At 37.4% G+C, this 8,176-nt stretch overlaps 1 protein-coding gene, 1 long non-coding RNA gene and 1 pseudogene across 3 annotated transcripts in view; 1 reads left to right on the forward strand and 2 right to left on the reverse strand.

Moving 5' to 3' along the window:
• LOC139106626 (uncharacterized) overlaps nucleotides 1-8,176 on the forward strand; it is a 110,969-nt gene that overhangs the window by 35,362 nt on the left and 67,431 nt on the right. The window lies entirely within an intron of this gene.
• LOC139106620 (furin-like protease 1) overlaps nucleotides 1-8,176 on the reverse strand; it is a 162,097-nt gene that overhangs the window by 33,375 nt on the left and 120,546 nt on the right. The gene's annotated exons all lie outside the window — the stretch shown is intronic.
• On the reverse strand, nucleotides 70-1,769 carry LOC139106657 (uncharacterized; annotated as a pseudogene).

Genomic DNA, 8,176 nt, shown 5'->3' on the forward strand with positions numbered 1-8,176 from the left:
GGTTAATTAAATTAAATATTTATTTAAAAATAATTGTAACAGTAATAATAGTTAAAGATTTTTGAAAGCTCAGTGATGCTTTTTACAAGTAATCTCTTCCAAGTATTGATAACGAATCACTCTATTCTTATCCATTTTCGTTGGGTAATTCATTGTCTCGGTAGTCGAGACTTTGGTTAGACAATAATGCGAGCACGAGGAATTCTTCGATTGTAAGGAAAATTCGCCTTTGTTCGAGATGAATTGCCCGCACTTCAATAGCTTTGGTCTTAATTTTTTGCCGCGCGGGCGTATCATTTCGACGATTCGTCGAAGACGAGGTCCATTTGCCTCCCGGAAAATCTTAAAACGACTCATGCACTTTCGTCTCGCCCATCTTTTACTCGGCATCCGCGACTTGAACCTCCTTCTTTTTCCTCTAGCAGTTTCTGGCCGTGATACCGGTCTCTTCATCTTCCTGTAGTGAGACAAAAGAGCTTCCTGCTTTTGCCGCGCGCTAATGTCAACAGGTGGCTCACGTTTGATGCCGATACTCCACATTTCCTTAATGTAAGGACATTTTGTTCAATCGATACTTGAAACTCGCCGCGTTGGAATTGCAATCGCCAGCGTTCGTCGCGACAAATTGTTTTTCATGGTTTTCGGTGCAATATCGACCGCCTTTCATCGGCGCAGAAAGCTGTTGAATTTTAGACCATTGTTTTGTCGGCGGGCGCGGGAATTGTCGGGGAAAACGCGCATTTGTCGTCGAAAGAAATCTCGCAGCATCTTCTCGACAACGCTCTTCCGCGAGTGCGGCGTCCTGGCATCTGTTTTGTTGCATTCATTTTCATTTAGACTTCCGGTAGAATCCTCATGAATATTCCGCAAAGATGACGCAGTGTCTTTCATTCGAAATTTCCGTGATTTCTTGCCAGAAACTAAGATTATTGGCGAAGCTTTAACGGAGGATGAACAGATCATCTTTTCCAAACAACGGTCGCAATAGAACGTTGGATTTTCATTTCAATGTTGATGTCTTGGCGATAAAGTATCTGATTTTATGCGGTACTCATGTGCAGGATTATTTTATTGATGGTATTTGTACCACGAAAAAAATTTTTATTTTATTTAATATTAAAATCTTTGGCTGGATACGTCATTGTGTCGGATAAGTTTCAATTTTCTTTGCCTTTCATCTGACTTACCTTTGCAATAATCTCGCGGTGATGGAAAGCGTTTTTTTTTTTCTCTTTCTTTCGGGTCTCGGGATAAATACAAAGTTTTCGCTTGAGTTTATAATAAACCTGCCTTTCCATCGCCGACTTTTTGCAAATCCATTTTTCAGATATTATTAGAGTTGCTCCTTTCGATTTAGAAGATTCGTATTCCGATGATTTGCACGCTTGCAGATTGTTATATAGCGGAGGTTTGCTCGCGTAAATCGGAGAATTGGACTCAATCGACTGGTAATATTCGCGATGATTCAATAAGTCGTTATAAGTCTTTTCATAACTTTTCGTCGATATCTGATAACCATCGCCACGCCATTCGCGTGGTGTTTCGCAAGATTCCGCGCATTGTTGGCGATCCTCGATTCTATTTTCACGGAGTTGTTTTGCATTATCCTTTTCGCAGCTAGATTGTACATTTTTCCCTCGTGCAATTATACCTCTTTTAATATTGCGTTGCAGAAATAATAAATTATCGGCTATAGAATTATTTTTTATCCAAACATTTTTACACGAAATCGTGCGATTTGGAGCAATATGAAATAACGCGTGCGGTATTCAAAATTTTTCATGCGATAAAAATGTCACGATTCTACGTAAAATATTCATCTCGTAAATTTTGCTCTATTGGGACGAACAAGGTTCTTCGTTGATTCCTTTAAAATTCTCTGACGGTATTCTTAGTTTCGTAAATGAACGCGACATCGAGGTCGTCTTTGTGAACACCTGGATGAGAAGACGTATTATTTACGCAAGAAATATAAATAAATTTTTCGAAGTGCTTGAAATATTCGAGTTTGCTCCGACTCTGAGAGTCTCACTCCCCAGTAAACAAGACTTTTTAATAAATATAAGACGGTTCACTGCACAGCTTTATCTTTGTATAAAATGAGTTAAATCTTTACGGATTTTTTTTTTTTTTTTTTAATTTTAACACACATTTTACTCGGTGTAAGTTAAGACTTCCGACATGACTTTACTTTACGCCAGAAAGCTTCCGACATCTTTCGTTAAAAGCTTCAGTGTAGAATTTCTGCAGTTAAATCTTTGATCTTGTTACTTTCTTCAATGCTTTTCTGTCGCTGATCTCTCGTTTATTTGGGTCGTAGCAACATTTGAGAAATGTTAAAATAGTATATTGTCGGATACAATAAAGCCACGATTGCGTCAATCATTTGACTTGAATAATAAAAAAAAAAAAAAAAGAAAAAAGAGACATACAAAAATAATATATACACTCGCGAATCGAAAATAATACATTGGGATTTATTTGAATTTCGAAAACTATTGTGGTCGCGGGAAATTTCGACGCAACGCGTACCAAACGTATGCGGTTTGCTGAGTAAAAGTCATAAATGATTGAAGTACGCGATGAGTGCTTGATTGATATTGCAATGTTCATACGTGTCAACGTTACGCAACACGTTCGCTCTAAATGCGAAAATTTATAAATGTATTTACAGAAATACAATATAAATGTCACGACCCGTTACTTTCAGTATTTCGTTTCGACATTCAAACTAATTTCCAGGCCCTCTCGCAACTTCGCCGTGCTATTCGCCAGCCTGAGATCGTCCATTGAACATCGGTCCTAATTGCTACCAAAATTTGGAGAACTCTAGAATCGCGGGCGAGGTCGTGTGAATTCCATTCCGAACTTTCCATTTGCGACGCTACCGTGGTTTAGAATCCGCGGCTAAATTGCTTTAGCGGCGCGCTTCGGGTTCATCTTCGATATGTGTCGTCGCACATACGCGACAGCCCAATTCGATCGATCAGATTCATTACGAGTGGCTCAGTCTACGGGATTATCCGATTTGAGAACTCGTACGGGGATATTGATTGGAGAATTCCGCTTGGGAACTCGTAGAATAATATTGTCATTAGTTTACAGCTCGTCCAAACTGCCGTCGTTGCGCCAATTTTGTGGATCTTTGGTTCGTGATCGAGGTTTCATTATGTCATTGTGCACAAACCGTAATTCTGATTTTGTAAAATTCGTAAAAATCGAACCGTCAATTATCAAAAATATTTGGAATAAAAAATATTCTTTTTAATAATTTTCTTAGACAACGGATTGTACCATATCTCTGCTGTTGAATTTAATTTCGGCGCTAATAGCCAAATGTGCGGTTTTAATATCTTAAAACTTGGACGAGTCCGACTAAAAATTCGCAAATTGAATTTGGCATTGGGGTATCGCCAAGTTTCAGATTCGTGTCGTCGAGTACGCGAGATAATCGATCACACAATGCCGGTGGGTCCGCATCGAATCTGATTCATTAGGTGCAGCGCCCGGCGGCGGCCGGCTCATCCGATTTATCGGGACGGCGCGAAAGCGTTGATTGGCGGACGCCGGATTGCGAACCGCAGAAATTGTGAGTGCTCTCGGCAAAGGGATAATGTCATCGCGATGGCCCGACGGCACGAGAATGCGCGCGCGGCACCGTAATTTCATAGAGTGCATCCAGCGCGGCGAATTGACGCGCAATCAAATCGCCGATGCACAAAGAGGATGCGCCACAGTAACAAATCTCCGTGTAGAAGATTACGCAGAGTTTTTCTCACAAGTTTTACCGGAGCTGTCGCGTGTGTCGATTTTTTAAATCCAAAACGATTCCCTTAAACCAGAGATTTATCTTTTCCTCACCGAAGAGGACAAAATTTTTTTTTTGTGAGACTTATTAATTTATTTCCACTTAATTTTTCTGAAAATCTTTCAGCTTTCGATAGAGATAAATAAATTGGAAAAATCATTCTCTCGTCCAAAATTATATTCGTGAGTATTAGACTTGAAATAAAATTTATATTCCTCAATTTCATTTATCACAGTCGAGGAAACGTGCGTGACACCGATCCTCTCGATTAAGATGTTGCATAACGCCGTGGTTCGTTCGCATGTCGTGTTTCAACCCGAACATCGCCTTAATGGCTCTTCACGCTATATCGAGCGTATCGCGATCGACGTCAGGCGCTCGTGCGCGAGAAGTGTCGGTGGTTAGATAAATGTGCAGTCTGTACAGTTTGCCGATTTCCTTTGCGCATCCGCCAAATAAATTTAACGGAGATGCCTCGTTTGTGTGAGCCTTCACCCTCTGTCATCGCACCCTTATTTTATACATATATATGTGTATATATATATATATATATATATATTTCACAACTTGAAGAACGATTTCCGATAATGCTGATCCAGTGCGAATACATCAAACTAAGCTCGCAGTTCGGTAAGCAATGCTTCTTCCGGGGAGACTGACCCCATCGTTCAGGAAAATATCCCATCGGATCCGGAACTCGTGTTAGACTGCATCCGGTATTTACACTGTGATGTAAGAATGTTCAAGTAGCTCGCTCGAAAAAGAACTTCCAATTTATTACATTGATTATTAATGATATTATCAACGTTTTTTCATTATTAATTACAGCTTATCTCAATTCCTTTTAATATTGCTAATAAAAAATGTTGGGTAAATAAAAACAAAAAAAAAAGTTTTCAACAGATGAGAATATTTAGATAAAAATTTTAAACAGGCATCGATTATTCTGTAGTTATAAGAATATAAGTTGCGCATTTTTTAAACATATCGTTATCAATCGCAAAAATAATTATCCGTGAATTAAGCACTAGCTAAACTCTAATGAGTTTCTATATTCTATATTCCAGACTTTGTATATTATGGGATTTAAGGGAAAGCTGGGATTATGAAAATAGCTTTGCCGAGTCAGCGTGGAACTAATTCCGGTGCGTTTGTGGCATTTAATTTCCAAGAATTAATAAATGCGTCATGTAAATACCCGACCGTGAGCCGTTCTAATATTTTTACATTTCGAGAGATCAGCGTTATGTCAGTTTAAATTAAATATTGTCCGCGATTCTAAAATGTCTGGTAAAACGTATACCACGAAAATCCGGGCTTCCAATTCGAGGGTGAGAGCGAAATAAAACTCAGAAAGTTTAATTTAAACATAATATCATTTCACCGCGCATTGCGTTTATATCGTAAGCCACGTATTCCTCGCAATAAAAAAAAAAAAAATAATTAATCCACCACATTTGATCTCACAAAGGTACAGCGAATCGATATCATAAGCATGCCTTTGACGACATACTTTTATGCGATATAGTATACCGCGCAACGTGGATTTACTTTAAAACGCCACATAAATTGGTTACGCGATTAATTCCGTAACGAATGAGGAGGTGTCTATGAAACAGGTGAGCCACGCGATGGTGAAAATAGAGTTTAGCAGGGTGAAATACAGAGAAAATAGACGCGTGTTCTCTTTATGTTAAACTACTTTGGCATGACACGTTTTGTTTCACTGGAGTGCTTAAGTATTAAGTACGAGACGTTACGTTTTACATTTGCAATAAAACGGCAGAAACGGGAAGATTTTTATAGCTTCGTCGTTGCGCGCTCAACGATGTGACGTCCCCTTTTATTTCCACGTTCAGATGCAGACTGCTAGCTAGATAACAAAAGAGAACGGGACGTTACATTCGGAGGGCGGTTGGGCTAAGGAGATAAACGTGAAGGACGACGAAGCCGTGCTAAAATTTCGTCGGCGCGTGATAAGGGACGAGTATTGGGCACCGAAGATGAAGAGCCTTACTGACATGAGCTACTTTGAAATATATATTTTATTAAATCATGTAAAGCGCATTACATAAAAGAATCAGTTGTTAAATCTTTTATAAAATAAGGGGATTAATTGGCAAGTTCTTTTTAATCGTTTCTTAATTAATTTGTTTAGCCTATAAAAATTCTGTGCGCCGCACAATAATTTATCGATCAATATTAAAAAAAAAAATTAAATTGTTATCTTCAAATTGTGCTTTTAAAGTAAAATACTCGAGAAAAAAATAATTTTTATATTTTTAATATTAATATTAATATTACATTTTTTAAAATAATTATATTTTTAATTTTTTAAGTTTGAAACGAGTTAAATCTATAATGCACGCTTGATCACTTGTTTTTTTTTTACCCGATTGGAATACATTAAATTGCAAATCTCGTTGTCGCCAATATCCGAGGAATATTCAAAGTCTCCGTTTAACGTGCCCGACACAAGCTGCCACGGACAAGTTAAATCTCTCTTTGCAAATCGCGGTCACGTACGGAATTATCATACGACGCACATCTTCGCTAGGACTGATACCGCTCGTGCGACACGTTCTTATAGACACAAAGAACAAATCCCATAAATCTGGAAGCAAACTCTTCTCAGCAAAACTTCTCTACCGAGATATGGAAAAGTGCTGCTGATCAAACGTGAAAAAGTTCCTCTAATTAGTATACTTGTCAATTTTTCTTTATTATTTGAAATCCATTCGCAAACTTATCATTTCCATTTTGCGCTGTCACGCATTTTGTATGAAACCCGGTAACTTATTTATAGGACGGAAAATCCATAAATCGATGCGACGTCTCACCAGACGTCGATGCTGTCATTGAGAAGCTCGCGGAGAAGCTCTTTTATCTCGTCGGCTTTTCGTCTTTCCATGCTTGTTTAACACGAGTTGCAATTTTTCTCTGTCTTCTTTCTTCTCGCGCATCCAAACACGTGTTGCGCCTCTCAAATGCCTCATGCGATTCTTAAGCGCGAACTGATCCGCTTTTCTTCTATGTGTATTTCGTGAGCTTCTAAATATCGCCAAAACTGGCAATCGAATTTATAGTTATCGATCTTTATTTCTGCACAAAAAAAAATGAAAGCTTTCAAAAAAAATGACGAAGAGCTGGCAATTTTTTATAGAATAAAAGGTTAAAAAAAATATTTTTTTTTTTTAACCAAAAAGCAATTATAAAGAAGAGAAAATTGAAAAGAAATAAAAATTTAAATTTACGTTTCAACAATTTGCACAATGTAGAAGACTTGCTTGATTTTTGAAATTTAATGCAAAAATAATATTTTATTCTTATATTTAATGTTTAAAAAAACTGGCTATTTTAATCGCAATAGCAGAGTGATAAGGAGTTATTTCGCTTTGAATATTAGTAATATTTATAAGTTTTCTCGCATTCTAACGAAAAATCGACGATTGTCGTTACAATTAATCGCCTCGTGAAGGGTATTATCAAACGAACGAAACAAAAAGAACGGCGTCTGCAACGTGTAAAAGCAACGGCGTTATCGCGTCGCCGAGTGGATGATTTACGCGCTCGGGAATGGGTAAAAAGATAATAGAAGGGAAACGAATTTCCGCGAGTGTGATTTTGTACGGATTTTTACGGGAGTTTTAATTTTTTTTTAACCTCAAACATGTACGGCGATCCACAACCTATCGTAAGACCAATCAATCACCCGTCGTGGTCGCTCGGTGCGCAGAATCGATTGGCTGCTGCCTACTCTTTCATGAAGTTCGAGACGAAACTATCAGATCTAATTTCTTCCTCTTATTTATAGATATATGAATATTTTTACGTCTTTACGTAACAATTCTCATTTCATTGTTTAAAAAAAAATATATCGCTAAAGAAAGCTTCAATCTCTTACGATATTTTAAAATAAATTAATCTAAAAATTGAATGTTTTTTTACAAGTAATAAATCACACGTTATAAAAGCGTTTACATTTGGAAATTTAACAACATATTTGTTAGAAATTAATTTATGAAATTTGCTGTAGAGTACAAATGCTTTTCCTTTTATTTCGATATTAATATTTATTAATATTATTTTAAGTTAAATACACATTTTGGTGCCATGTGAGATTCCCGCTCGCTGTTCTGAATTTTATTGAATTTCTCTATGGTGATACAGTATACAACACATAGATTTTTTTATTTTAGAATGTCAAATCTGACACGTTTTACAACGTATCGAAAGCATGTTTCATCATGTCGTCGTCAAACGCGACCTGTCACACGCTCGTTCTGGTGCCGGTCGCGGAAATCGATTGGTCGTTTCAAAGTCCTTCATAATATTTGAAATGCGTCTCACTGACATGAATCTTTATAT

This window comes from Cardiocondyla obscurior, linkage group LG11, assembly GCF_019399895.1.
Source record: "Cardiocondyla obscurior isolate alpha-2009 linkage group LG11, Cobs3.1, whole genome shotgun sequence".
In the NCBI taxonomy this organism is placed as follows: Eukaryota; Metazoa; Arthropoda; class Insecta; order Hymenoptera; family Formicidae; genus Cardiocondyla; species Cardiocondyla obscurior.